General features: G+C 46.1%; 1 protein-coding gene across 1 annotated transcript in view; it reads right to left on the bottom strand.

Annotated features, from left to right (window-relative positions):
* LOC135917657 (uncharacterized) overlaps window positions 1–16,485 on the bottom strand; it is a 253,855-nt gene extending 237,370 nt beyond the window's left edge. The window contains exon 1 of the mRNA XM_070537226.1: window positions 16,345–16,485. The gene's annotated coding sequence lies outside the window, so the exon portion shown is untranslated. The remainder of the gene's footprint in view (window positions 1–16,344) is intronic.
* Window positions 16,486–27,466: the final 10,981 nt, after the last annotated feature.

Raw genomic sequence — 27,466 nt, forward strand, 5'->3', positions numbered from 1 at the left:
TTCTCCGAGAGCCATGTTTTTTTTTATTAATGTTTTTTTTGTGCTCAGGCAGCTGTCACCACTGGTTGCATAGCTGGTTCAAAGTAAGCACGCAGAGCACGTTTGTCATTAATTCCGGTAGATACGGACAAGCCACACCTGTAAAACGAATATTTATAACTAAAGAAATTAGGCGGCACACATCATGATGACTATGCAGGGCCTCCAAGAGGCATGGTTTGCCGGTGCGTACGTAACGCTGAGAAACGCGTAATGCAGCAGCCGCGTTCCCCTTTCGCGCTTCTTTTCCGACATGCGGCGTCACCTAGTCGTGCTGCTGAGATGTCCACGCATGGCATCAGGGACAAGAAGCGTGCCGCGCCGGTGTGCCCGAACACTGAGGATTGTTGCCTCTGTTTCAGCGCACCCAGTTGCACATACTAAGTGCATAGGTTATAGGTTCATTGGAGAGCGGCATATCTCCAGTGCATTATTGACGAAGCTCGCTAAACTTTCGGGTGGCTGTCCTTGAGGAACTCGTGCGACGTGGATTTGATTCCGCCCAACACTGACACCGAATTTAACCGACCTTCTTGGTTATTTAAATTTGGTGTCAATCTGCAGCATGTCCTGTGGGGCTGCGCTTCTGCCGGTTCCCCTTTCACCTAAGAGGAAATGATCCTTAGGGCTCATTAGCTCTTTAGGGCCGAGGATAAGAGCTCTCAAATTCTGGCAGTCCAGTGTCTCGCGAGAGGGCTGTCAGGTTTCACCGGATGGTTCCCGAGTGGGCTTAGCCAGGTGACGTTGAGTTTACTCGCATCTATTGTGGACCAAATAATGTTGTTTCACTCACTCGCTCATTCACCTTCTTGGTCGTTGTAGGGCAGGCCACATGTAATGGCACTTACTCAGTGACTCACGTTGGCACCAAAGAAGCTCACTAAAGAGTAGGAAAGACCGATTCGGGCACATACCCAGTGCACTAAGTCGGCGGCAGAAAGCTTCATTGAAGATCGGTACATACACAGTGCCGCATCTTTGCAGTGACTCACGACGGCGTGAAGCCACATACCTAGTCACTAAGCACACGGGAACACTGAGGGGTCCGCCACCCAGTGGCAACAGACTGACACCCGCTACCTCCCTGAACCATTCCAGCCGAGTGTTAATCACTAAAGGTGAAATGTTCGAACCCTGTCTCCTCAACGCCCCCCCCCCCCTTCCCTCACTACACTAACGCTTCGATCATGAACCATACAGTGACCCAGGTAGGCGGGGGTATTGAAGATACAAACATACATATCTCTTGGAAAGTACGTGAACTACCCTAAGAAGGCTGACACATTAAAACAAACATCAAACAAAACAACTCTAAACAAAAAATGCCCACGCGGTTAGAACACTCAAGCTATACAAAAATAATGAGCCATTCCACTATGTGAAAGTGGATTACCAGCGAAAATGTTTAGCACACGACACAGAGGTTACACAGAATTTTGAACAAAGTTACGAGCAGATGTGTGGTCTTGATCGGTGGTCATCGTGATGAAAGGTACGTACACACAATTATTTATGTACGTTAGCTGGACGATAAATATATATATCCTCTGCATTACGAGAGGGAGGACCCATTGCATTTGTTGCTTGTCTAGGAGGGTATGAGTCATTGCAGATGATAGTTTTTGTTGACATAGAGCAAGAATTCGTGGAAGCCTAGCCATAAGAAGCTTCTATTTAAAAATCCGCTTCAATTCCGCCCCGTGAAAGTGGATGTACAGCGAAGCTGTTACCGATGTTACACACCACCACCACAAGCGACGTACCTTTAGGTGGTGGAGCCGTTAGCGCAGCACATATCCCTTCTTTCTCTGCCCAGCGCAAGCGTAATATGAAGCTAATTGAATTTCTCAAGGCAAAGTGGGTCAGAGAATTTGTAAAATAGGACTTAGGCACAACTAGCAGACATGATAGCATTAGACGTTCATTCGAATATATGAAAAACATAATTGTGTAACGCAAAAACTCAAAACACCAAGCCTTCCAGCTGCAGTTTGTATTTGTGCGAGCAAAACGTCGCACGCAGACACGAAAAATCCCTACCAACTAGAGGCTAACAACTTCGCTGTAAAAGTTAGGGAAGAAACTCCCCACTGGGCAAATGTGATACAGCACGTAGCATTTATTATATTCATTACTGTAGCTTTGAAACCAAGGCTGCCGTAGTTTAAGAGACAAGCAATTGCAATATGTACCATGAAGACTATGACGATATCCCTAGTAAACTGATTTTTAGCACCAATCTCGTGTTTGGTAAACGAAAGTAACGTTGATGTAGTGCTTTGTTTCTCGCATAGTCTGCCCCCCGACACGCTCGCCTTCGTTCCAACGTGTCCTCTTAAGAAGCTCCTCCCTGTTGTTGCAGACGTATTCTCTGGTCGCCAACGCTATCCGCGCGTTCCTCGTCCGCGCAAACGCTCGACTGCTTGCTAACTGCGCCTCGGTAAGGTCAAATTAAAACGCGCAAAACGCCTCAACGCGCTCGGCTGCCCGCGAGAAATTCATAAGGGTGTTCTATACCGCTTGTCCATGCATGCATCCATGGCGTAATGTTTCAATATTGGGCTTCAGTACCAGACGTCGTGTGGCCGAATCCTGCCCTCGGAAAATTTTAATGTTGTCTATTTATATCAATTGTAAATCAATACTTTGTTTAAAATGATGCGTTTACAAAGCGAGGAAACCGTCAGAAGGACAATGTTTAGGTACATGTCTGCATTAACCATCATCACCATAATTACTGTCAAAATATCGCTTCGGAGGCTCGTGCGCCAGCAAGTAGGTGGCGGTAAGCGTACATACGTTTGTGTATTCCCATAAGCCTTGATGGTCTTACAGGTTTTTCGGGACACGAAACAGTAGGACGAAGGGAACTAAGCAGAAAACGACCTCAGGCACCTAGCCAAAGAGTGCTATGTATGCAGGTCTACGCTGAAATGATGTCATAATTATTGACGTTGCACCTCACTCGTAGCGGGGTCTCAGTAGTCGCCATGGTTGTCAGGTGGCGGTTGTTGCGTAGGACGGAGCCAAATAGATAGTCGTAGCATAGAACGGGGCTTGATGTGTGAGTTACGACCACTGCGCAGGATGGGGGCTCGTTAGTGGCGACTGCTGACGGCTGGGCTAGCCTCCGTGGTACAAGACGGGACCGGAACTGCCGCGGGAACCTGTTGAGGTACTGCGATGCACAGTCGCAGCACTCTAGGGGCATGGTCGGCCGGTGTGTCGCACGTTGGTCCCCTCTCAGGATCCGGTCCTCTGTGCCACCCACTGCGGTCTCCAGAGCGTGGCTAGAGACACGTCCGCACTATACACAGGCCACATGACCCCCTGATTTTCAACTTCGGTTCTTTTACAGTGGAGCTGTTAGAACCTCGCTGGGTTTCCCTTGACGTCCGTAGCTTCGCCGACCTGGAGGAGAGAGGTTTGAGAGAGATTGAAAGGAGAGTACGAAAATAGCGTACCTCAGCATAGCGACGCGGCGAGGATGGGTGGAGCCTAGCGGGGAAGAAGGAGCGGTGCTGTGGGACACAGGTTGAGTGACGCCATTGCTCTCCAATAAAACCCCGCGCGCTCGCATTGGCGATCCTCATTTTTTGCATTGGAAAAAAATTATGCATGGCTCTGCTATCGCAGACACCTCAGACCAGCGGAGCTGGGGGAAGCCCAGCAAAAGTTAGACTAACCACAGTATCAGAAATGCATCATAACTAGACATGCATCTTAACTATTATCAGCAGTCGGTCCGGAATGCGACACTGCATAATCTTTGTCCGCCAACCTTGAATTAGCGAGAGGTGGCTTCCATTATGGCAAAGAAGGCCACACCGCGGAATCATTCTTCTACATTATGTATGCCACGTCTGTAGATGGATGATATATTTGATGGTTCACACACGTCTTTGCAGGTTGTTCAGGTAGTACAGGCCACCTTTTGTCTGTTGCTGTTCTGTCCCTAGGCGTCTGCCGCCGCTTTCTCGACGGCGTACTGCGGTTGCGGCCTCCCTGTGAGTAGTCTGGTTTCTAACCATTTTTTTAAAACATTGTTTGTACAGTTAACATTTCGGGACCTTTCCTTGACGTTACCTCATGGAGTCCTTTACAGTTCGGGCACCTTATTATACTCACGGCATAATTAAATGTTTCATGGTCGTCACCACACCAAAGATATGATGCCTTGTTTGTACAAACAACACTCACGTGCGCCTCAACTTTTCATATTTGTGGTATTCCAACGGCCGAGGAATGTACAGACGAACATGTTGTTTTATGTGACGTACTTTCACAGGCGTTGGTACTTTGTCTCTTTCGAAGACGAGCTTTACGCGTTTTGATCGTCCGAACCGATGAATGCCCGTAATTACGACAATTAATGGCAATAGAGCTGGATAGATGTCTTTTATACCTGTGTTCACATCATATATAACAGCAGCCATTTTGTTGCTGCCATGCGCGATAAATTACCCCACTTGTATATTTCATAAAGACGACATGTTCTTGAGAGTTTCTGGAATGGTTTCTGAGGAAACATCAACAGTTAGGAAGTGGGGGAGGGAGGAGTATGTTTCATTATTGTTGATTTGGACTTCTCTGGCTTGCCCAGATGCTATCTGGGGCAGGTAGGCTGTCAAAGGCAAGAAAGTGCAATGAAATTTCACTTTGCCTGGACTTGTTAAGGCAGTAGTATAAACCACTGAACCAATCTTGGCAAAGCCGCAGATCAGGCAATTTTATAGCTTTTTGCTGACCCTTGTCCCTAAGCACGTGATAAGTGTAAATTTCTTCTGTGGCCATCACATAAGTGCAAGCTCACCACGTCCGAGATTTTTCCGATCGCCGCGGGTAGCCGTGGGCTTCTTACGCTCGGGCTCGCTCGTGCTGGTACGCATAGCCACGCCTGGAGAACCGCAGAGACCAATCAGAGCACATGGTAGTCTGAGTGTCTTACACGGGGAGAGGGCTCGTCGCGGCACGCCGTAGATGCCGCCGTATCTACGCTACGCAGCAGCGTGGCCTGTGAGTTGCAGAGATCCAGTCAAGGCGCCGCACGTTGTAGGTCGTGCGTCACTTCCAGCGAACTGCAATGACGGTGTCATTTGTTGTTTCCTTTTTCGATTTCCATATCAAGAACGGCCTTTTACGAGCTTTTCGCGACGCTCAGGCTCGTATTTCTAGCATCAAATTTTGCACGGAGGCTCCTCTGTATCTACATTGGCTTAAACTAGGCTCTTTACGTAGTACGTAATTTCGTTGCAGTTGGCCTTTAAAGGGGCCCTGAACCACTTTCTATCAAAGTGGAGAAAGGCATTTGAAACACAAATGGGCTATTTCAGAAATACTTTGTCGCTAAAACGACTTCAATTCGTTCAGCAGAAGCGTAGTTATTGGCTATCATCAAGGGCCTCCACTGTGCTCCCGTTCCTTCTTCATTGCCATGCACTGCAAAGGCTATGGCGCAGTGGGGCGTGCCCACAACGCTCCGCCATCTAAATGTCACAGTGGCGCACAGTTGAAATTTCATTAGAGAGTTTTAGTGCAGGGGACGCAAGGCGTTGGGGCCCCTAGTGCTTGGGTGCGTTTGCGTTTGCGTACGCAAGCAGAAACATGTTATAGGTTAGCGGCCCCAAACGCAAGCCGCAGTGAGGTCGCATGCGCTCGCAGCGCCATCAACGTCTGATCTTTGATGCGTTATCATTTTTTAAAACATGAAATCAAGCATATGAAGTAAAGCACATAAAACTATTCCTATTAAAAGCAGTTAATAGAGAGGTGTACAGCGTCCGGTAATCGGGTAAACGCAGGCTGGGGCGTTGGGGCGGAGCCATGAACTAGAGCGTCCTGCATGGTGCTGCCACCTGGTGGCGCAAAGCTCAAACAGACAAAAACAGCTAATATAGCAGTAACCAAGTGTATTTTACTTTGCTGCGGGTATAAATATTTGGCAGCAACACAATTACGCCAGTGCCGAAAATTTACACCAGCAGCGAACTAGAATAGACTTGGTTACAGCAATATTAGCTGCTTTTGTTAATTTGAGCTTTGCGCTGCCAGGTGGATGCACCATGCAGGACGCTCCCGTTTATGGCTCCGCCCCAACACCGCAACTGCGTTTATCCGAATACCAGACACGCTAAACCTCTCTAATGCATATAAAAACGACGTCTGTCGACACTTGGCGAAAGATTTATTAGATTATCTACCCGCTAGCTACTCTTAAGTTCTCCTACACCGCAAGAGTCACGTGGGTAACGTGACCGCTTAGGGGCAGCGATGTTTTCGGCCGGCCAAACAACCCAAGGACGCAAGTTGACGTAGCGGTCTGCGCATGCGCAGTACCGTCGCCCCTAGTTCTTGCGTACGCAAGCCGCTTGCGTTAACTATACTAAAACTCTCTATTTTGGATGTTTACGTAGACGCCGCGACTTCCTCCTTTGGTACCTACGACGCCCTAAACATAAGCCAAACGCGGTTGTCCTCAGCAAGCCGCAGTGCGTTTAGCCAGTGGACACGTGGCGGCACCCCGTGGCGGCACCCCGTGGCGGCCGCGGTATCTACGCCATGTAGCCGACCGCAGCTTGAGGTCAGCTCTCAGCCAATAGCAGCCGTCTAAGGGAATGACAAAATAAAGCGTCCGATGACGAAATAAAGTGCCCAGAAGACAGTGAGGGCAGGTCTTTCTGTTGAAAAGAGCGTTTTAGAGAAACGTTACTACGCGATCCACTTGCGAGCTCCACGCGCAACGCACGACATCAAAACTTGGCTTAGACGTTCACAGCAGCGTATGCTATCCGCGGACTGTGTTATTTCGCCAAGCCCAAGTGGTGGTTCAGGGCCCCTTTAATGTTTGCCTGTTGATGTTCTTGTTGACGCCCCTATCCACAACTGGCACGTAGACCAGGGCGTACGTTTGCCGATTGAGTCGCTCATTGAAGATAAGCTCACCTGTAAACGAAGTCCTGCGGCACTTCCTCTTCAATTGCCGATTAGTAGCCTCTGTGTATGCATCATCGGGAGCCCGTGTCATTAACTTCAGTGGCGCTACACGAGATCGGCCATTCAGTGCCCAGATGCTGGGATGCGATTGGCCGGCATGACGTTAGATGATGACCGCCCATGCTTGACAGTACAGTCGGAATGTTGTCACCCATCGTTCCGGCAGCACGCCGCGTGCCATGACTATGACTTGAAGTGAAATCCTAGAAAGCCAGGCACTCACACAATCTGTCACTTCGAATTCGACATCTCTACATGCTCTTCGTCCTGGCAGCAACAACTGAGTGATATAAATCAGCTTTCGCTCTGTCTCATGTAACTTTTAGGAAAATTTATTACTGATGTTTTGTTGCTGAAACGTGCTGTGTGTTCTGAAGTTGCTAGGCCCAATGGAAGACGCCACTGTTGACGCGAAAGCTCTTTGATTTCTATCTACGAGGTGGCAAGACAGCATTTCGCGTTGGACACGGGCTGTTGATGTGAAGCGCAATTATTGTTATTGTTATTATTCAGATTGTTTTTGTTATTGTTATTGTTATTGTTGCTGTTGTTTGATATTAAAATGCGTCTACACTGGACAAAAATGTAAATGAGGGAGGGAGCAGGCAGGCAACTACCACCGAAAGGGGGTGCCCCACCTGCATATTCATTAGGAAGGAGAGGACAGAAACAGAGGTGGAAGATTCAGGAAGAAAGGTAGAAATGCGGAAAGAAAAAATAATGTGGCAGATCAACAAATGCTAAAGTACGACCACGACAAAGAATACATTGAGGCTGCTCGAGAACGTGCCTGCAGCGCTGTCGTGGCTTTCTCCCATGCACTCAAGTAAACGGATGAACAAAATCGTATTCTTTGCAAGAGCCGCTTTTATCTGATATATGTGCTCACTCATATCAAGCCACGTCGGCACTAATGGACTAAACTGCGAACGCAGGACGACATCAAACTCGCAGCAGCGCCGCTCTGACAAGCGGAAATCGCGACGTACTATCGACCGGCGGGAACAGAGACCCAGTTCTGGCCGAGTCGGCCGGCACTTTGTCGCCCGGCCCATTACTTGCACGCAGCGCTCAGCGGGCGCAGATGTCAGGCTATTTCGCCTCGCCTGAAGCCGACTCGTGATTAGTCAGCGCATGTGCAGGCAGAGCGCGACGCACTGAACAGCCAAGAATCGATAACTGCTACACACCGTGATTATTCGTGCCGGTACTCCGAGGCATCGAATTCATTTCTGTAGCTGCTATTTGCGATTCAGTTTTACGTTATTGTGTAGTGTGCAAAAGGGAAGAACAGCCCTCCTAGCCTCCAGCATCATCCGATGAAAGCAATGAGAGAGTGGCTGAGGAAAAGCGGTGTGCGCATGCTCACATGTATTGCATGGCAAATTTCTCACATCGAGGCCGACTTCGAAACTGTTTCAGTTTCCTTTTTCGTTTACTCTTTTGCGAGTTCGCAGGAAGAATGAATCACCAATAAGAAAAATACGAAATAGTAAATTAAATTCGGCGGATTCACGTGCCAAACCAACGATCTATAGTTATGAGGCACGTCGTAGTGGGCCTCATAACTATAAGTTAATTTCGGCAACCTGGGGCTCTTTAACGGGCACCCAATGCGCAGTCACTAAGCAAGCAAGATGCATGCTCTTTTAAGGCGTTCCTCGTTATACGGGGTAATCAGTTTTATGCTTTCCGGAATTTTTATAATCGCCTGCGGCAGATAACGTGATTCTTGACCTTCAGCAGGTTTATTCGGAGAGGCGGAGAATAAATAGATGCTACAGGGGACGTCAATTTGCACATTTATTGGAGTCTCCCTAAGTTGTGTAGAGTCATGGCTTCGCTGTGACACACGCACACGTGCACTCACCCCCTTCTTTTATCTTCCCCTCAACATCTACACCGATCCATGCATGCACGCTAAGGAATGAGGGAATAGGAAAGACAGAAAGCTTACCTACTTGGTAAGGATTCATAATGCAAAAAAGAGTAAGCTGTGCAGACACGAACACAAGGGGACAACACGAACGCCGTCCGCACAAGACCGTTCGTGCTCACTTCTCTTGTACCCGTGTCTGCACGCCTTACCCTTTTTTTGCAATAGGAAAGCTCTGCTCTGTAGCGTGACCTTTTATTATACCTCTGTTATCTTAGTTTTTCTCGCCATGGAAAAGAATCAGTATTGCGTCACTCTAAAAACGGTTGGACCCTTTGGAGTGTATATCTGCTACACAACGATAATCGTCATCTGCCTTGCCCGCGTTACCTTTCTTTACCGCGGCGAGCCCGGTACTTCCAATTAACGGCATGCGCGTTATCAGCACGACAGAGAATTCTCAACAGGAAAGTAGTGAGGGCAGCGCTTTCAAGAAAGCAAACGCAAGCAAGACAGAGGATGATTATAGTTGTGTGGCAGATATACACCCGAGAGGGTGCAACTACTTTCAGAGTATTCGCGTCAATTTCGTCGCGTATGACAATTTTAGGCGTATTCTAGCCGACATCGCTGAGCAGCTATACTTCTCTAAGTCCTACGTTCATTGTCACTACGTTCATTGTAAAGACAACGCGATGAAAAAAAAAAAAACTATGAGATAGGAATCTTTCCGAGGTACTGTTTGCTTTCGAGATGTAATTTTGTTATAAAATTTCTAGATTTGCCCTTTGGTGCTGTCTTTGGTGCTAAGTGGGTGGCAAGCGATAAAAAATTATAGGCAACATTTTATTAAGTGAGCTGTAGCCGAGCGTTTATTGCTGTTCAAGAAGCACTTAGTGATACACGGTCCACGCAAGACCACTGGCATGATGCGCAGCCATAGAATTCTTCGAGCGACCTCACAAAACCACAGAAAAACAGAAGGTTTTAGTGTAAGACGTACTTTCAGCAAAAATTCACATGCTATAAATTACGAAATTGCTCCATCGTTCACTTTGTAGGTTCACTAGCATTAGTAACGGGGCGTAATTCAGCCTCAGAAACGCGCGTTTGAGGATATACCACGTTTAGAAACAAACATGAGAGTGATTAAACATCGTACTTCCATATAATTACACGAAACATGTGTTTTAATACGAGAGTGCCAATAGACAGAAAGAGAGAGGATATGTGACCTAGTCCTATTGTAAACTTCGGGATACCGAACAGCAATTGCAAAACCAACGTTGGAAGTAGGCAACCGGCTATATATGCGGGAGACTGCACGTTTATCGGTCATTTTGTCCACGCGACTCAGGTGCATACATATTATAGGCACACCCTTCGGATGCGGCATCGATCAGCTACAAAACGACGCATTTGCAAGCACAAGTAAGCGTTTAAGGTTAAATAGAGCACCAGCTTGGCCAGGGGCATTTAGGCACTAAAGACAGTGTTAACGCAAAATAGTTGTCAGGTACGTGAAGCAAAAGAAGACGAATACAAGATTTAAAAGACGCTTTACGAATGAGAACATAGAATATAATGGCACGGGACGCTTTAGCTGGACGTATAATGGCAGATGTAAGGTTTCCTCCACAAAGATCAGCAGCCTAAGATAAACAAAGGTGACCGAAACACAGCGTTTCGGAAAAATAGCCTACTGTTATGGTGGGGTGGGGAGGAAAGGTGTGGGAACAGTAGCGCGACTAGTAATTAAGGTTCTCTAGGGCTCGTTGTAGCCGCGGGTGTTTACCTCCATACATGTAAATGAGCAAGACCATAGCGGAATATATATGGCGAAATGTATTGAGACCATTAACCGAGAACAGCCGGGACTGATATGTATTGGTCTGCCACGGGCAATTTACGCTTCGGAAGCTTCGCTAGCACTGCTTTAGGTATGCAGGACTCTTTCTGGTCTTTCCAACTTTGCCCGTTACCTGCTTCACCGAAATGAAGCTCGTTTGTCTTGTGATCATGGGGGGATGCCATGTTGCCGTCCGTACGTAGCGCCGAGGTCAAAGCGGGTCTTGATAATTAGACAATAAATCACAGCTAATTGCGTTGGGCTTGCGCCCCCCCGCCCCCCTGTATACACCTAGCGAAATTAAAGAAAGCGGTAGGTTAAATGTCAGAAATTTATCTTTGGCATATGCGAAGGAAGAGAGCGCACAAGTCGGGGATGCGCAAAAGTAAGGTGCTGCAGCTAGATATCGCTTTGTTAGAACTCATATTCTACTTGCTTTCAGTGATTCATCACCATCAAGGCTTTCTAAATTCATACCTATGACGCATTCATGAACTTCACCCAATTTTAGGGCAATCTCCCTTGTAGGTGACATATTCTCTAAGGCCACCACCACCGCTATCATCATCATCATCTGTTCCGGAGCTTCCTCTTGGAACTAGGAACAGGAGATGGTAAAAAATTGAATTATGGGGCTTTATGTGCTAAAACCACTTTCTGATTATGAGGCACGCCGTGTTGGAGGACTCCGGAAATTTTAACTACCTGGGGTTCTTTTACGTGCACCTAAATCTATATACATGGGAACAGGAGATGGTAGCGAATATCTTGCGCAATTAGAAGTATTATTGTAAGCAGCCTGACATCAGTAGGGTGAATGTAGTCGCAACATAAATTATACTTACTTGAAAAGTGGACATGTCGACTTAAACACATGCTAGTCAGTCGTGAATTGGGATGGGGTCTGGTGGCTTATATTGTAGGTGACTTTATAACCGGGTTTATTATTACGGTGCTATTGCATCTAAAGCAAAATGCGCATCACTAAGTTCAAGGCTTGCTGGTAGTAATGCGGGCTATATAGTTAGCGAAGGCAGCTGGACCATGGTGAATACGGTATTTATGAAAGAGTAGCTTTGTGATCTCAGCTCCTGTATTGTCGACACATAGGTGTGCTGTACCCACGATTTCTGGCATTTATGTTTGAATGACATGAACAAATGAATTTTCCCAACCGGAAAACACATCTACATTACTTGATGGAACACACACTCCGGCCATGTTGCGTTTTTTGGAGCTTTGCTTCGTACATATCCATGAGCGACGATCAATTTTGCGTAAAGACCCAGCGTAAAGCGCTTCATTACGAGTGAGAAAAAATGCTCTTGTGTTCACGGTAGCTATGGCGGTTATATGAATAACAATGAGAAAAATACAACAATTTGTAATATGCTTTCAACTTTGCTTGCGAGAAACAATGATTCTTCAGAATGAAAGAGCGAGAAATCGAGAAAGTGGTCATTTGTTTGAAATTTAGACAGGAGACGTGCCTTCACAAAATACGAGAAGAATGAGTAATTATTTCAGCTCATAAACAATTGATGGAGCCTGCGAAAGCATACAATAAAAATATGGCGCTATAGCCGGTGACAGCCTAGGAATTACAAGGTAATATATACGCTATCCAAACCAAACACAATTTATATACATGAGGCCAGCCTTTTAAGTTCGCTTTTTGCCTGACGTTAAGCTAATTTGTGCGCGTAATGCAACTGCTTCCTCCGTGTATACAGATCGCTCTGTGTGTCACTAGTTTTCAGATCTGAACATCTAGGAACCTGAACATCTAGGAAAAAATTTATGGGTGGTCTCTATATCACTGCTCAGCCATAGCTAACCTTTTGAGCTCGAAACAAATAGCTTTTATTTTGCGATGAGTCCAGCATTTGCATGAACATAGCAAAGTCACTAAGCTGTGATCGAACTCCAGCAGGTTCGGCCATCTTTCAGAGAGCGAGGGCAGTTCCACTGCGTTATTGTTGAAGGAGCTTGTTTCAAATTCTTATGCTGTCACTGGCTATAGCTCCTGTAAACGTGGGTACCTTGGACAACGAAACTGCTGTACAAAAAAAGCTAGAATCGAGGAACAAGCAAACATTTCCCGTGAATTTGCACACAAATTTCTGAAGACGAAAGCTGGCACAAAAGATGGCGCGATTGTAACAGTGCGCCCGTAACACTAAGGAAGCCTTTTCACGCTTCAGATACACAGGAACAAAAGAGCGAGCGCGTGTTTTATACAAACAGAGAAATGAGAACCCTAGGAAACGTGCAGCGGTCACGCGCTTGCAGCGTGGGACAGGGAAGGGAAAGGAAGGAGTGAGCGATGGTGATGCCGGCTACGCTGAAACACATGCTTTCCAGTTCGTTTGGCAGACTCGCTTCAAGGAATGCTTGCTTTCTGGAACAAATACCTTTCGCACAACTGTTTACTCTTACATTATTACATATAATTATAACATATCCACACTTTGAAACGCAGCGAGGGAAGCTTTTACATAACTTATATAACTTACAAATACCGTTACACCCTGCCCTATTACTGGCTGATGACCCGCTAGTGCCATTTACCAACCTCTTCCACTTTTTAGAGACAACTGGTTATTTACACGAACTATAATGCAATGTAGGCTTGCCTGCTGTAACGTTGCGTATCCTTTTGTCTTGCGACTGGCGCAGCATGGCCTTAGTTGCCTTTGTGCCATTAAACCCCAACTAACCAACCAACCAACCTTTCGCACCACTGCGCAGCGGGAGCTGTCAAAGCACGGCAAGGCAGCACCCAAACTCCAAGTAGCATAACCTTCATCCGAGGTCTTGGAAAGGGAGCAACGAGGCGTAATAAGTCAGTGGATGGTAATAAGACACGATTTCAATGGTGTATTCACACTGTGTTCCCATTTATTTTACAGTTGCTTTTATTTTTAGGGATAAAAATACACGCATTTTACTTATACTTTTTGGAATCTATGTGAAAAGAAGCCTTCGTAAGGAGTGAAATAAATGATTTAGGAGTAACGGAGGGTGCACACAGTTTTGTTTACTTTCATCCTGTGCAACCTGTAATGTCATGGAATGTTTATGTTTACCCACTACAATGCTCACAGCTTTATTGCTGTATAACTTCTTATGTTTGCGCAGTGCATCGTTCACAAGCTATGCCGAAATGCAAACTCTAAATGAGGTGGCTGAACAGTGTGAACCGTATGTCCCAAAGACGAAGGCAATCTATCATACTTATTGTTGAGTGAACAAGGGCGATGAGAAGTGTAGGCACACGAAAGTAGGACATGCATCAATCAACATTTGTGTCGCAGTAGGGCGTGCTCCTTCTGAAGTGTTGCCCAAGAACGATCAGACCCCCCCGTGGCACTAACCACATGGCTGAATCATAGAATATAAATTAAATGAAATAATCTGCGAAATATAATTCCCTATTCCAATAACATATCGGCGCTCTTTAGGGATATATGTGAGCCGACATTATATGTTGAGTTTTTATGGAGAAAGCGTACAGGAAGATACCCATTCTGGAGGATTGGCCAATAACGGGCTCCCACCAAGGGGCACATAATTACTTGCCAAATAAAATAAATAAAGTAACCGAAAGAATCCGTTAAATATAATTTACCATTTCATTACCACACCCGCGGATTTTGGAGTTGCCGGTGAGCCGCCTATATATGTTCAGGTTTTAAGTAGGAACTCATTTTCGTTTTATGCACAACAGAAGTACCTGGTCAACATAAATGGTTATATAGGCCACTTCGCGGATACTTTTTTACAACCTTAGTATACATATCCACAAATATCTACACAGTTCTTACTTTGGGACCTCCTTCTTTATCACATTTAATTTGTAAGAAAAAATTGCATAATATTCTTTTCAATAAATTTCAATAAACTTCAAACTTGATATGTATCCACCCAGACAGCGACCGACCCAGCAGCCGGGAAGCGACACAAGAACCCGGGAAAGTAGGCAAAGAAAGCTTCGCCTTAAAACGAACGCCAAGTTCTTTTCTGTGAATTTCACGCCCGAACGGCACTGTCATTATTGTCGGTGTAGAGCAGTCACGTTATCTCTTCTGCGTCTTATCAGAAGCTTTTGAAGCAGTTGCAGACAGATTTTACAGCCGACGTTCTAGTATTGCTATTGCGACGCAACACCTGAACGAGGTAACACTATTTCACTGGATTCTGAGAAGAAAAAATAGCAGGTAATGAACAGAAAATATAAATACCGGACCATGCTGGTAGAACCTAGTATCAAGTACATATAATATAGTGCATCTGTAGAAAAAGAAAAGACAACGTGCTAACAAACACGGCATTTCTGACTTCCGGACCATCATGACTGTTTTGTGCCGCGTAACCACCACTGACTGACTCGTGCCAGTCCGGTAGACAGTCTGAAGTAAAAAATAAAAAAAGAAGACCCTGCTTAACTCAAGCGCAGAATGGTCTGCGTAGAAAGGAAGCCTGGTTGCGACCAATGTTAAGTGCGATGGAGAGCCGAGAGTGCTAACTCACTTTGGGCATGAGCTGAAACGCTGCCTTCCCTCCTTGCTTGCTTTGATTCGATTCACGGCCTACAGGCGCCAAATTGAGATTTAGTGACGAGAAGAAAGCCAAATCTGAGCTCCGATCTCGTCCGAAAGGCACCACGATCTATGGTGACTGACTCTTCTTGGAAGACGCGGTGGTCCCCTGTGGGCCATCGCAGAGGAAGCAATCGTGGAAAGAGACGTCGCGAACGAAGAGCTCACGGGGGAGCAATCCACCCACGGCGCTAGCGCCCTAAATGGTCACCGTAAAGCCGTTGGGTCATCGATCAGTCAATTACTGTCGGAGGGAAAAAGCAACAGAGAAACACATCAAAGAAGCCCGAAACCAGCTTGACAACGATTGAGATTCAGCAGTTTTATCATTGGTCTTTCTATGTTTTGGCCTATGAGGAGTTTGCAAGTAGAGAGAGAGAATCAAGAGGAAATACAGGGAAGTTAACCAGACATGAGTCTCCGGTTTGCTTCCCTGCACTGGGGATGAGGGATAGGGGTCAGAATGTAACTAGCATTCTGCTTATTGTTAATGGGACTCCGCTTTTCTCTTTGCTTAAGCAAACATGACTCAGCAGTTTCTACCTCAACAGATAACAGCCTTAATCCCAACAAGGCGTAGACGGGCGCTTGTGGCTCAATGGACGCTTGATCCAGATTACATAGCTGCGTGAAGCGGATGGCAGGTGTGTGTTAAGAGGCGATGTCAGTACTGGCCACAGTACCTCATTGGCCGCGGTGTTCCAACAGGAGTAACAAAAGGGGATTAGAGGAGTAAACACAGGCATAGAAGCACGGCAAATTGACTCTGGTTGTGCGGAAGAATTCAAGTTCTCCGATGCTGCGCCCCTGATATACCACAGCGGTGTAGTGATGACGAGAGCCCATAGGCGGCACACATGCAAGATTAGCGCAGAAGGTCTGAACCACGGTGAGCTTCAGAAAGGGGGTGGTTGTCCTCTCGTACGATTAGCGAATCAAGAAAGAGCGGAATTGGAAGAAGAAATAAAGTGAAAGAGCACACGCACCTTGCAGTTTCACTGCTCCCCGTTGCTTTTTGATAGGCGGCCAACGATGTTCGGTCTTGGTTTGCGGCTCTGAAACGTGCTGCCGCCAGTTATGAGTGGGAGCACACGAACGTGCGCCAGATAGCCAAACTGCGCCGCTCTGTCCGTGTCGTATATGCGGCGGTGAACACCGCGTGTCTCGGCAACTTGGCTTCGAGAATAACTGGTGGCACTCTCGCCGCTCTTGCGTCAGACGCATGCGTATAGCATCAGTAGCATCTCGCAGTATCGCTATCGTTCAAACCATCTTAAACCTCACTGCACTTCCCCCTTTCCGCCCAAGTTCGCACTTGCATGGTCAGAGGTTGTAAGTAGTGGCCGCTTTTCCATCGGCGATTCGTAGCAAAAAAGTTGACATTCTCACCAGCATCTGGAATACCTGAAGCATTATCACATCCATCAGCTGACGAGACGGTTCGGCAGTGTTTAAGCTCAAGGACTAAAGTGCCTATGGTTAATCAACTGCGTCTTCCTTTTTACTTCGCTTTCGTCGATGACTTCCGCGCATAACCTGCCAATATATTGAACGCCGGCGTGCTCATCAACTGGCGCGCCAACAGACTCTTTTGCGTGCGCCATGAGGCAAAAGGAGCAATGGTGCTACGAGCTCTTCCCTTTTACTTTGTAGCAGTGAATTTTACGCTTCAACATCAGAGAACGCGTGCCTGTTACAAGACATGGCGGCCTGGCCTAGCGTAGCTAGGAGCCGCTTGCATAAGCGCCCCTTCTGCAGCGTCTTGGGATAAGAAACTTAAGTTCGTTAGAATTTAATCAGTTTGAATCCGCACTGTAATGCTCTATGTGGCTTAGAAGGTCCAGTACATTGTCTTGAGCGCTTAGACGCTGCCGAAACCCAGTCATGCACGATGGTAGTTTTCGACCCTCCTCGACATACCAAGTGAGTCTTGTGCACGCCATCTTCTCCATTAGCTTCGCTGCACACGAGGTCAGTGATACCGGTCTGTATGAGTCCAGAGCTGCAGGATTCTGTCGACACTTGCTGTTTTCATGGATGTTTCTAAGGCTTACGACTACGTGTCTCAAAGAGCCATCATCAGCCAGTTGCAAGTTATAGGCGTCACGGGTCATCTCTTGCACTTCATACATACGTTCCTCAATGATCGTCGCATCAGAGTTCGTCTTGGCGACACGTTGAGCGATGAAATACGTATATTTCGTGGTGTGCCACAGGGGAGTGTTTTATCTCCCTTATTATTTAACATTGCCATGAGTAGCCTCCCAACAGTACTAAACCATCGAACACCAGTGAAGATATCTATATATGCCGATGATATCTGCATTTGGGTCTCCGGCTACCAGCATCGCCGCCTTGCACGAATAGCCCAGGGAGCAGTAAAAGCCATTCAGGGCCACTTGGCAACGATTGGATTATCACTATCAGCAGAAAAATCATCATTCGTACTATTTCCTGGAGTGAAAAGAAAATCTACACGTTTGACGCTGAAGTTGGACGGATACCAGATTCGACAAGTCACCAACGTCCGATTTCTGGGCGTTACCTTAGACCACAGGCTACTCTGGCGCCGCGGTGTTGACCACGTTGTGGCGTCATCGTCACCCAGGCTACATGTGCTCAAGCGAGTCGCTGGCATACGCTGGGGCAACCACCCGACGTCCATGCTACGGCTACATACAGCGTTGGTTACAAGTCGAATCCTGTATCAGCTACCTCTGATGTCACCCTCAGACAGCCAATACGAGCGCTTAGAAGCCATCCACAGAAAAGGTATCCGACTTTGCCTTGGAGTCCCTCAGCCAGCGTCAAACAAGAAAGTGCTCTACGAAGCTGAGTCACGCCCTCTACGACTTCAGGCTTCCCAGGCTCTGATGATCCAGCTCCTACGATTGAGTGAGTCTACGCCCGGTAGAGCGCTCTTACGACGTATAGGTAACAGGCCGCGCTCACATTTTTATGCAGCATTGAACACGCTTCGCGTATTAGGATTGCGCTGCTCGAGACAAAGGGAAAGGATAGAACCACCCTGGACATTCGAGGACATCATATGCAACTTAAGTGTACCACGATTGCAATCAAAGAGCTGCATTCCATCTGCAGAAGCCAAGTCATTAGTCCTGGAACACCTGAACACGATTTACCCGAGTCACCTACAAGTATACACAGATGGCTCTGTCAAAGCAGACGAAGACCGCTGTGCAGCTGCATTCTATATTCCCTCTCTAAGATATACGTGGTCTGGGCCGTCTGGACTGTATAGCCTCGTCGACAGTTGTGGAAGGCGCAGCAATAGCTTCTGCTCTGCGCAAATTAAAGACTTTGCCTCCGCAGAATGTGGTTGTCCTTACGGACTCAAAGGCCGCATTACAACAAATATACCGTGGTTTGCCATCCCTCAAGTTCCCACGCAAATCACTAGCCATCGTGAAAGAGCTCAACAACAAAGGCTTCACAGTAAAGTTTCAATGGATTCCTTCCCACATTGGTATCTCAGGAAACGAAAAAGCTGATGCGTTTGCATACGCCGCGCTCTATCATCCTCCCAAAATCAAGGCCCCAAAGAGTAATCAAGTGCAAAAATCTGACATTCGAAATCACTTTGCGTCGCTTTGGGTTCCACCGCATATGCCCTGCGTAACCAAGCGATTGCACCGAGAGGAAGCCACACTTCTATATCGAATAAGGACAGGATCTGCAAATACACCGGCCTGGTTATTTAAAACGGGGCGAATCAATTCTCCGAACTGTTCGGCATGCAACGAGACAGGAGACATTGAGCACTTTTTGTGGTCCTGCCAGCAATTCCAAGATGAAAGAGACACTCTCCTGAAGAATCTGCAAAGCAAGAACCTTCCGCATGCGCGCCTGCAACACCTTATATTTCCCGCGGGATCAGTTATAGCCCGAAAAGAAACTTCACGTCTCCTCATCGAGTTTTTAAGAGAGACTGGTTTGAAGGACACATGGTGAAACCCTTCAGCGGTATTGTGCGAGACGCTCGGGCGGAGCAATTGCCGGCCTTGTTCGCCAGGCTAAACCCGCCTGTTGCTAGAATTCACCACCACCACCACCACATCAGTTTGAATTGTGCCGATATTTTGTATATTGCATTTGCATGGTTTTAGGTTTGTGACGCATACGTAGCAAGAGTTGATTGACGATAACTCGCCTTTCCTTTGTTCCCTTTTCTCTTTCAGCCCGTTGCGAATAGCATACATATATTTGTGCAGGCTTCTATAAACATGTCGTTGGCAGTCAGAGCTAGTCCCGTGCTCTTCCTTGGCCCTGTGTTTTCTGGCGCTGTTTAACATGAATATCGTATACAACTTGAGTTAATCCCTCTCTCTCTCACTCTCTCTTCACGTTTACGAAAAACAAGCTGGTGTAACTAACATCTAAAAGAGTATTCTATTACATATAGACTGTGTGATAAAAGCAGCTGTAGCATAAGCAATGAGGCTGTAATCGGATTAACGTCGTACATGGCGCTAGAATCCTGAGCGCCCGTTAAATAACGTAGCTGCCCTTAAGCGTACGCCCTTCGCAAAAGCAAATGAAACCAAAAGGGTGCATAATCTTCTCGAACCAAATGAGGCTTCACGAAGGAACAAAGTTTTAGCTTAGCCAGCGGTATCTTTCCTTTTTCTTTCCTTTCTAAAACACAATAGCCTTTTCGCAAAGCACTTCCGAATAATGCCTCCGACAGGTGCGAGTCGGGCGGAATACGCAAATCACGACTTTCAGCTTCCCAAAATGCATTTGTCGCGTATCGCACACTGTCGAGTGCGCATAATCCTTTAAACCAGTACCATTTATCTGGATAAGTCGCAGACCACGTTGCTTGTTCCAGCCTGCCAGCTACTCACGCAGAATGCATTTAAGTGAAATCCATGAAGCCGACGTCCTTTTAGGCAGACTGGGCGTAAGCACTTCAGCTGCATGCGCCAACCAAAACGGCATTGGGCGGGTTTCGGCAGTCTGCTGGAATCGAAAGACAAAAAGGAAAGAGAAACTCAAGCTTACATTTTGTCTGGCACTTTTTCTAAAACGTGCACATGAATGACTGAATCTAATTTGGCGCTTTTAGTGAACCATGTGAGAACAGAAGCGACAGAAAGCGCTGCGCGAACAGACTTTACTGCCAAATTATGCCAGGATCGCTTTCCCGGCGAGGTTTCTTAGTGGCTTTGGCCTTACGCTGCATAACACGAGGTTTCAGGATCAAATCCTGGCTGCGGCGGCCGCATTTCGATGGGGGTGGAATGCAAAGACGCCAGCGTACCGTGCGTTGGGCTCATGTTAAACAACCCCAGGTGGTCGAAATTGATCCGAAGTTAACCACCATGGGGCGCCACATCATCAAATCGTGGTTTTGGCACGTAAAACCCCCAGATTTTTTTCGTTTTATGGAAACTAGTTAAAGGCCGCAAAGGCAGGCAATGTTCACATGTTATGGGACGAAGGAACTGCGACTTGAAAATCACAGTGGCGAATAGCGGAAGCATTGGCGGTCAAACAGAATACGGCGTGCTTTGCTCCGTCTCGTGTACTTTGATTAGTCCGAGGTGCCTTGCGCTAACTAGTAAATAGTAGTAAATAGGGGAGCCGAAATGATTCAGAGCATATCAACGGGGATGGACGCGATTTTTGCTACAACCAAGCGTAGCCGATGCGCACGCAAGTAAGTGCGACTAATCTCCGAATAGCTTGTGCGGGTTCCCAGTTCTCCAGTCCGTGACAAAAGCAACGACGGGCACGGAAAAGTCGGATTGCGGAAGGGAGGCCAGTCTGAAACCTGGAAAACACGGTACAGACTCACCTCGAACATCGAGTTGGCTGGCCACTGTATTTAGGTGTCCGAGCGGCACCGCGTTCGAGCACACTCAGGTCTAATCGTTTTGCATGCCACACGCTGGATAAGGTTTGAGGAACATGCCACGTCAGTTGAGTTCCACCATCTTGAAGCACGACACGTGGTCCGGGAACGTAGTCAAGCTGCTTTCCTTGCACGAGTGTGTGGTATAAACGGAATACGAACATAGTGGCAATTAAGAATGGTAATCAGCCACATCGATAACATCTATGTCAGCACGCAAGCCCCCTTACGGAATGGAACAACGCAACACCTGTTTGTAAATACACTTCTTGACAGTCACGATAAACATCCGTTCAGTATACAAATAAAAAATTGGCAGTGAGTTAGCTCGGCTATGCCAGGATATACATGGCGAAAGCAAAGGCATAGCATGGTTAGCCTTGGTTAATCTTGATTGCAAGTCCAGGTTAGTCTGGTTGTGTGGCTATGTTGTGGCGCTTAGCCAGTCGTTCGGCGCGCTGTTCGTCTGCTTCCGGGGTGATTCGTTTTCTCTTCATCTCCTTCCGATGTCGATTACAGGCCTCTTCCTGCTTATCAGAATTGTCGACGTCCATACTGCCGCCTCAACTCTGGTTGCGGCGCACGCGAGCTCACATTTCAATCCTCCGACCTAATATCCGGCATGCGACGCAGCTGGTGAAGCGAGCAGAGGCGAGCGCAATAACGAGGTACGCTATGTGACGTCATACCAAACGGTGGTCGCGGAAAGGCGCAGCGCTGCGCAGCGGTGTAACACCTGTGGCTCGGTGCTACTAGTGGCGGGTGCGCAGTAGTGACTAGGGAGCAAGAGAGAGAGAGGAATATAGAGAGACGTCATGTGCCTCCTCGGAGCACCGCCACAGCGAAATGGCAAGTTCATGGCCAGTGTAAAGTTTTCGCTTTCAAAAAACGACGGACTCACTACCCCAACGTAAATATATAGGATCTAATTCACGTAGCTTTTTGTTAGTGATGAGTTTTCGCAATTGGCAGTCTGCTTGCACTAATAACAATATGTTCAATATCACAATTGACTGGAATCTGCTCTTAGAGTGGTTCAAGCGTGACATTTTCTCTTCGCATGTGAGTAAGGGTTTTAATCGTTGACAAACAGACAAGCTTCATTCAGACGGAATAAAGATTATGGGATTGAGCGTGGTAAATTCGTTTATGGAACGCTTTCAAACAACTGAGAAGAAAAGTACCAAAATAAATTAAAGCTTATCGCATTGCAACATACTATTTTAGACTAGAGAATGTAAAATTAAATGGACGTTTATATGCTCACTCTTTAATCGGATTTATGGGGCGTAATTTCGTTGATTATATGCTGATCCCTTTCAAGTCCTGTAAGCAGGTACAGTGGTAGACGTTGCTGTGCCTAAAACAATAGTCGACATTATGCAATTGCTTTTAACGTTCTGCAGGATGCGGAATAAAGAAAGTTGGAAGGTGATTCAGCCTTTAATCAAAGACAATAAAGAGCAACGCCTTCCTGAGTGAGTTGGCGGTGAAAATTTGGGGGCTTCAATGGGCGCACGCAATTTTATTTCGTATCCTTTTTTTATCTAATATTTACTGCCCTACCTTCGGGATCGGCCCAGCTTTAACAGTGCACTACATACGAGATCGGGCCACATTTTTAGACTGCAGATCCTTCGCAATCGGGCCGCGAGAAAGGCTGGAAACCCTGACAGCCAATACATAAAAGCAGGCGTTACTCGCTGAAGAAGACATTATCTTCAAAGAGAGTGAAGAAACAGCTTAAATACGTTATATATCAACAAGTCAGCGCCACCGAATAACAGTTATACTAAAAAAAAAAGAAGAAACGAGCGCTGCAACACTCTTATTCGTCGCGAAACTAGCACACTACACCGTAAGCTGAATTAGCACATATAATTTTCCAATTATATGCCCACTAAACTAATCTGGTTAGCAGTAAAGTTAAGCTCAAGTAGGAGGCGTGAGTACGACGATGTCGGTAGGCTTATCCAGGCGCCTGCTGACAGCGTTAGCTCACTCATTAATTTTTTAAACTGTGCTAATCATGGTCCTTATTGTTTCGGTAACCATGCCTACATCCTATGAGCAGTTGGAGAATAGTTAGGGAAGCTTTTAACATTCCTGCAAGCTATCTGGTGGACACAGCTATACCTTTGTGCCTCCTAAATCTCCTCGTGCAATCTTCGTGAACGTGGTGCTAAATCAATTAAACGAAATTAAATGGTGACCTTTTTGCCTTCTTTTCTGGGACGTGCCTGTAAATATACCTTGCTTGCGAAATAGGGCTTACATCTGAAATGGTTCACTTAGGCGTGAATGTTGGGGCTACTATATTCATGAAAAATTAAAGGGCGGCAAAGAGCTCCAAGCATTCGTTTCGAGTTAGATCTGCGTTTTATTGTTATAACAATTATCATGACACTCCACGCGAATCTTCCCCGTCGGCGTTATCGTGACGTTCCGTATGCTTGAGATAGATTCTGTAATATTCAAATGCCAAAGTTGCTCTGGCCAGGTTTTTTGAACTTGACTGCATTATTCCATAGAATTAGACAATTCCAGCGTTCAAAGAAGAAGTCGCAAAACGTTGTCGGCGATTAGGCCACCCAAGCGCGTCTCTTTGAGGCATCAGGACAAACATGCCAGAGAGTTATACACAGCAGGAACAGGTTGCGAGGTACAAACGCCAGCAAGACAGACTAATGTGATAATGTGGTGAAAAGGTTCAAGGTTACCATTCCACCGAGTTCACCACGTACACACTGAGCATACCGTACTTCATCAAGCAATGTGTGGCGTTGAGCAAGTAATATTCAATACTTCTGCTTGCTGAATCGATCGGTTTTTTCAAGAAACTTTAGGAGAAGGCGAAATACATTTCGACTGAAAATTGAGTGTCCCCACGAGAAGGATAAATCGTGCACAATTGCACACGACATCACTAAAGTTTCAGTCCGTCGAGATAAGTGCCTACGAAGCAATGCTATAGACTTCGGAGGACTGGAAAAACTTTCCCGGACCAATCGCCTCCATACAAGACATACCTCGTTTTCATGAATCATTAGATAGCATTATACGAGTATGACCAGGGATTTTCATATGCAACGGAGAACTTCATGCATGACATCATTAGCTAATATTGTATGACCAGGAATTTCAATTGTTATTTCTATACTATCGATCCCCTCTGTAATGCCCTTACACCTTGAAGGTATTAATTAATGAAATAAGTGAAATGAGACAGGAGGAGTGGTGGTTGGCTTTGTTTGAAATAGCTCTATTTTAGGTGGTCTTTTATGCAAAGTAGCGGGAATAAATGCGGGAGAGGCTTAGTTACTGAAAAAATTTCCGGCATGACACATTTAAGATCGTAAAGCTCGTCGTATTACCGAGCATGAGTAGACTTCGCCGCACTGCAGCGAATATTGAAATGAATGGAAATGCGCTCATGTAGTTAAGTTTATTGAGCGATATGCGGGGGTAATGTTTACTCGGTAACATCGCGTGCCAGCATTCGCGAGAGTGTTCGGTGTTACTTTACGACGAGTCCTGATATCGCCTTCAGTTATGCAAAATCACAAGGTTGAGAGACAAACCCATTCTATCAGGGAGGGCTACATGATTGCGCTCGCAGGATGCGTAGCGTGGCACATGGTGCGATGAGTATTTACTAATGAGTAGACTCGTGCTGTGCGGGAAGTTTCCTGTACACCTTGCTTCGCGACAAGTCGCCCCCGTAATTATAGGCCCCTCGTTTAAGTCTAACGTACTATAATGTACTATGTACATTATACTACATTACATACATTATACTATGTACTATATTGCTGCACAGTCCAGTCATTTCGCTGCTGCTAACAAAAGCGCTCTGCCTAAAAAAAAACTCTGAGAAACCAAATGATTCAACATAATATCTCTGGGAAGGCCCTCACTGAGTTAATGCGGATGATTGTAAGAGAACACGTTCACTCATCGCTACCTCTTCTGAGGTTTTCAACGTTAGTTATATGTTCAGCACCGTCATTAAGCGACGATTAATTGCAATGCGTATACTCGCAGTAATTGTTCGTGAAGAGCCACTACACCATTTCGGGCCATGCATTAGCCAAACCTGCTCTCACTAAGTGCTGTTCTGCACTTCTGAAGTCGGCAATCTACGTCGGGTGCACTATTTGGGTCGTTCGCGTCCTAATTAGGTACTAAGCTCACACTGGCAACGCAGACACGAGTGCTCTGGTCGCGATAATCACGGGCATGAAATGTGCCCTGAAAGCTGCAACTCAAAGAATCAAGTGGTGATTGCGACGCATCTAGCTACTTTTATTCTATCATTCCATTGGTCAAGCACCATATGAGGTGTCCTTAAAAAGGGAGATAAAGGTGACTGGAAAGTGGATTGCATACACCAATAGTCGTAGTTACGCCTACGCCGTCATGAATGCAGGGGATGCGAACTCATCATTAATTAATTCGATTGATGCTTAAAGTGTACAGGAAGTTCAATGCTCTGTTATTATTATTATTATTATTATTATTATTATTATTATTATTATTATTATTATTATCATTATTATTATTATTCACTGAAAGGAGATGTTGGCATTATTATTGGCCCCTGCTACTCAGTTTCGCAGGGCAAGCAAAACAAAATCGAAAACAAAAAGCGATGTGCACTGGTGGCAGTCAAATAGTATTAATATTTGCAAAGACCTACCCACAGAAGAAAGTAAAAGGGCACTAAGGGATATACACAGCTCCACAAACGAGTGAAGGGCCACAACATAGTCTGAAAGAATGCACATAAGGATAGTGTATCTACAGAACAACACACATAAAAACATAACAACCCTAGACGTGCGCAACACACATACAACATGCTATACAACCACTGAAATTAAAGAAAATGCAATAGTGGGGTTGAGCACAGTACGTTTACTAAGAACTTCATATATTAATTTTTTTCAACAAGTTTTTCAAAGTAACAAGAGCTTTTTCCTCCAGCTTTGTTATTGGCCATAATCCAAATATTATTTTAATAGTGAAAGGTCTGCGGTCCAGCAACATTAAATCGCCCTGCAGCCTTCGCCTCGCGGTATCGTGTCGTAGTCACTCGAAAAGAAGGTAAGAGAAGAAGGTAATTTGTGCGTCTTCGTCAGCGTGAAACACGTAGGCACTGCGGACTAGTAACGCGTCGAATCCGGTGTAAAAACTTGACGCGTGAATACTGTTCCGAGCCACAGATGGTGCAATACTATTGCAAAGCTTCTACTGTGGCTCAACTTTGATGTCCACGAATTCTTTTCACTAATTTAAAGTTCACCCTTCAGAACTCGCACCGGTTCAGTTCGAAGTGATTAGCTTAAGGAGAATGCATAGAACAAATGCGTCGCTTTTTTTTTACCGATGTTTCATGACGGCAAAATATCTTCATGAATTCAAGTAGAGCAATACGTTTCAGCAATGCGCTTTTCGAAACAACGACAGTGATGGTTGCTATGAACACACAATGCTTCCGCACCGAGACAAAAAAAAATGTGTTTTTTTTTTCAACGTTGTCTACGTTGGCATCTGATTGATGCCAGAATTTAAATGACAAGAAAGCTCTATGCTAGGGCTCTGAGGATTATGGCTGAAGGGTCTCGTGGGTCGAAATTCAATTGTACAGTAATTGAATGACTCATAAAGCAAATGCCTTTCTGCAGCCAATTATGGTCCAGTTGGTTCGCAGAGGCGTACCTTTTTTCACTTTCACTGCCCTCCTTGAGCCGTTGAAGCGACGAACGCCTATGAAAGGGCAACTGCAGTGCCTGTCGTTGAGCCTGTTTTCCTTTGCTCTAACTTGACCCGCTATACAGTCAGGGCTCATGCGCGGATATGGCGTTCACTGTACTTTTCTCTGGCATGACCTTCATTAAAACGTGAAGGAAAGTACTAGAGTTATGCGCATATTTCGTAGAGCATAAGGAAAAGTGACGGCTGACATACTTTCATCCTCTGACGTTCAGCGTTCACTAGGACGCACGCGAACATTCTTTGCGTGATACTGCTGCGCCCTCCAGTAACACTACTAGCGGACGCGTTGTGCGAAAAAGAGGGATAGTTCCGTGGCTAAGCCTCCTGCATTTATTATTACTTATCGATTACCCTGGGGCTCCTCCGTAAATAACGCGCGCTGAATAAAGAATGTCCGTGAGGCATAACCATTCCGTATACGCTCTAACGATTGCTAGGGGGATCGCAATCGC

This window comes from Dermacentor albipictus, chromosome 4 (genome assembly GCF_038994185.2).
Source record: "Dermacentor albipictus isolate Rhodes 1998 colony chromosome 4, USDA_Dalb.pri_finalv2, whole genome shotgun sequence".
In the NCBI taxonomy this organism is placed as follows: Eukaryota; Metazoa; Arthropoda; class Arachnida; order Ixodida; family Ixodidae; genus Dermacentor; species Dermacentor albipictus.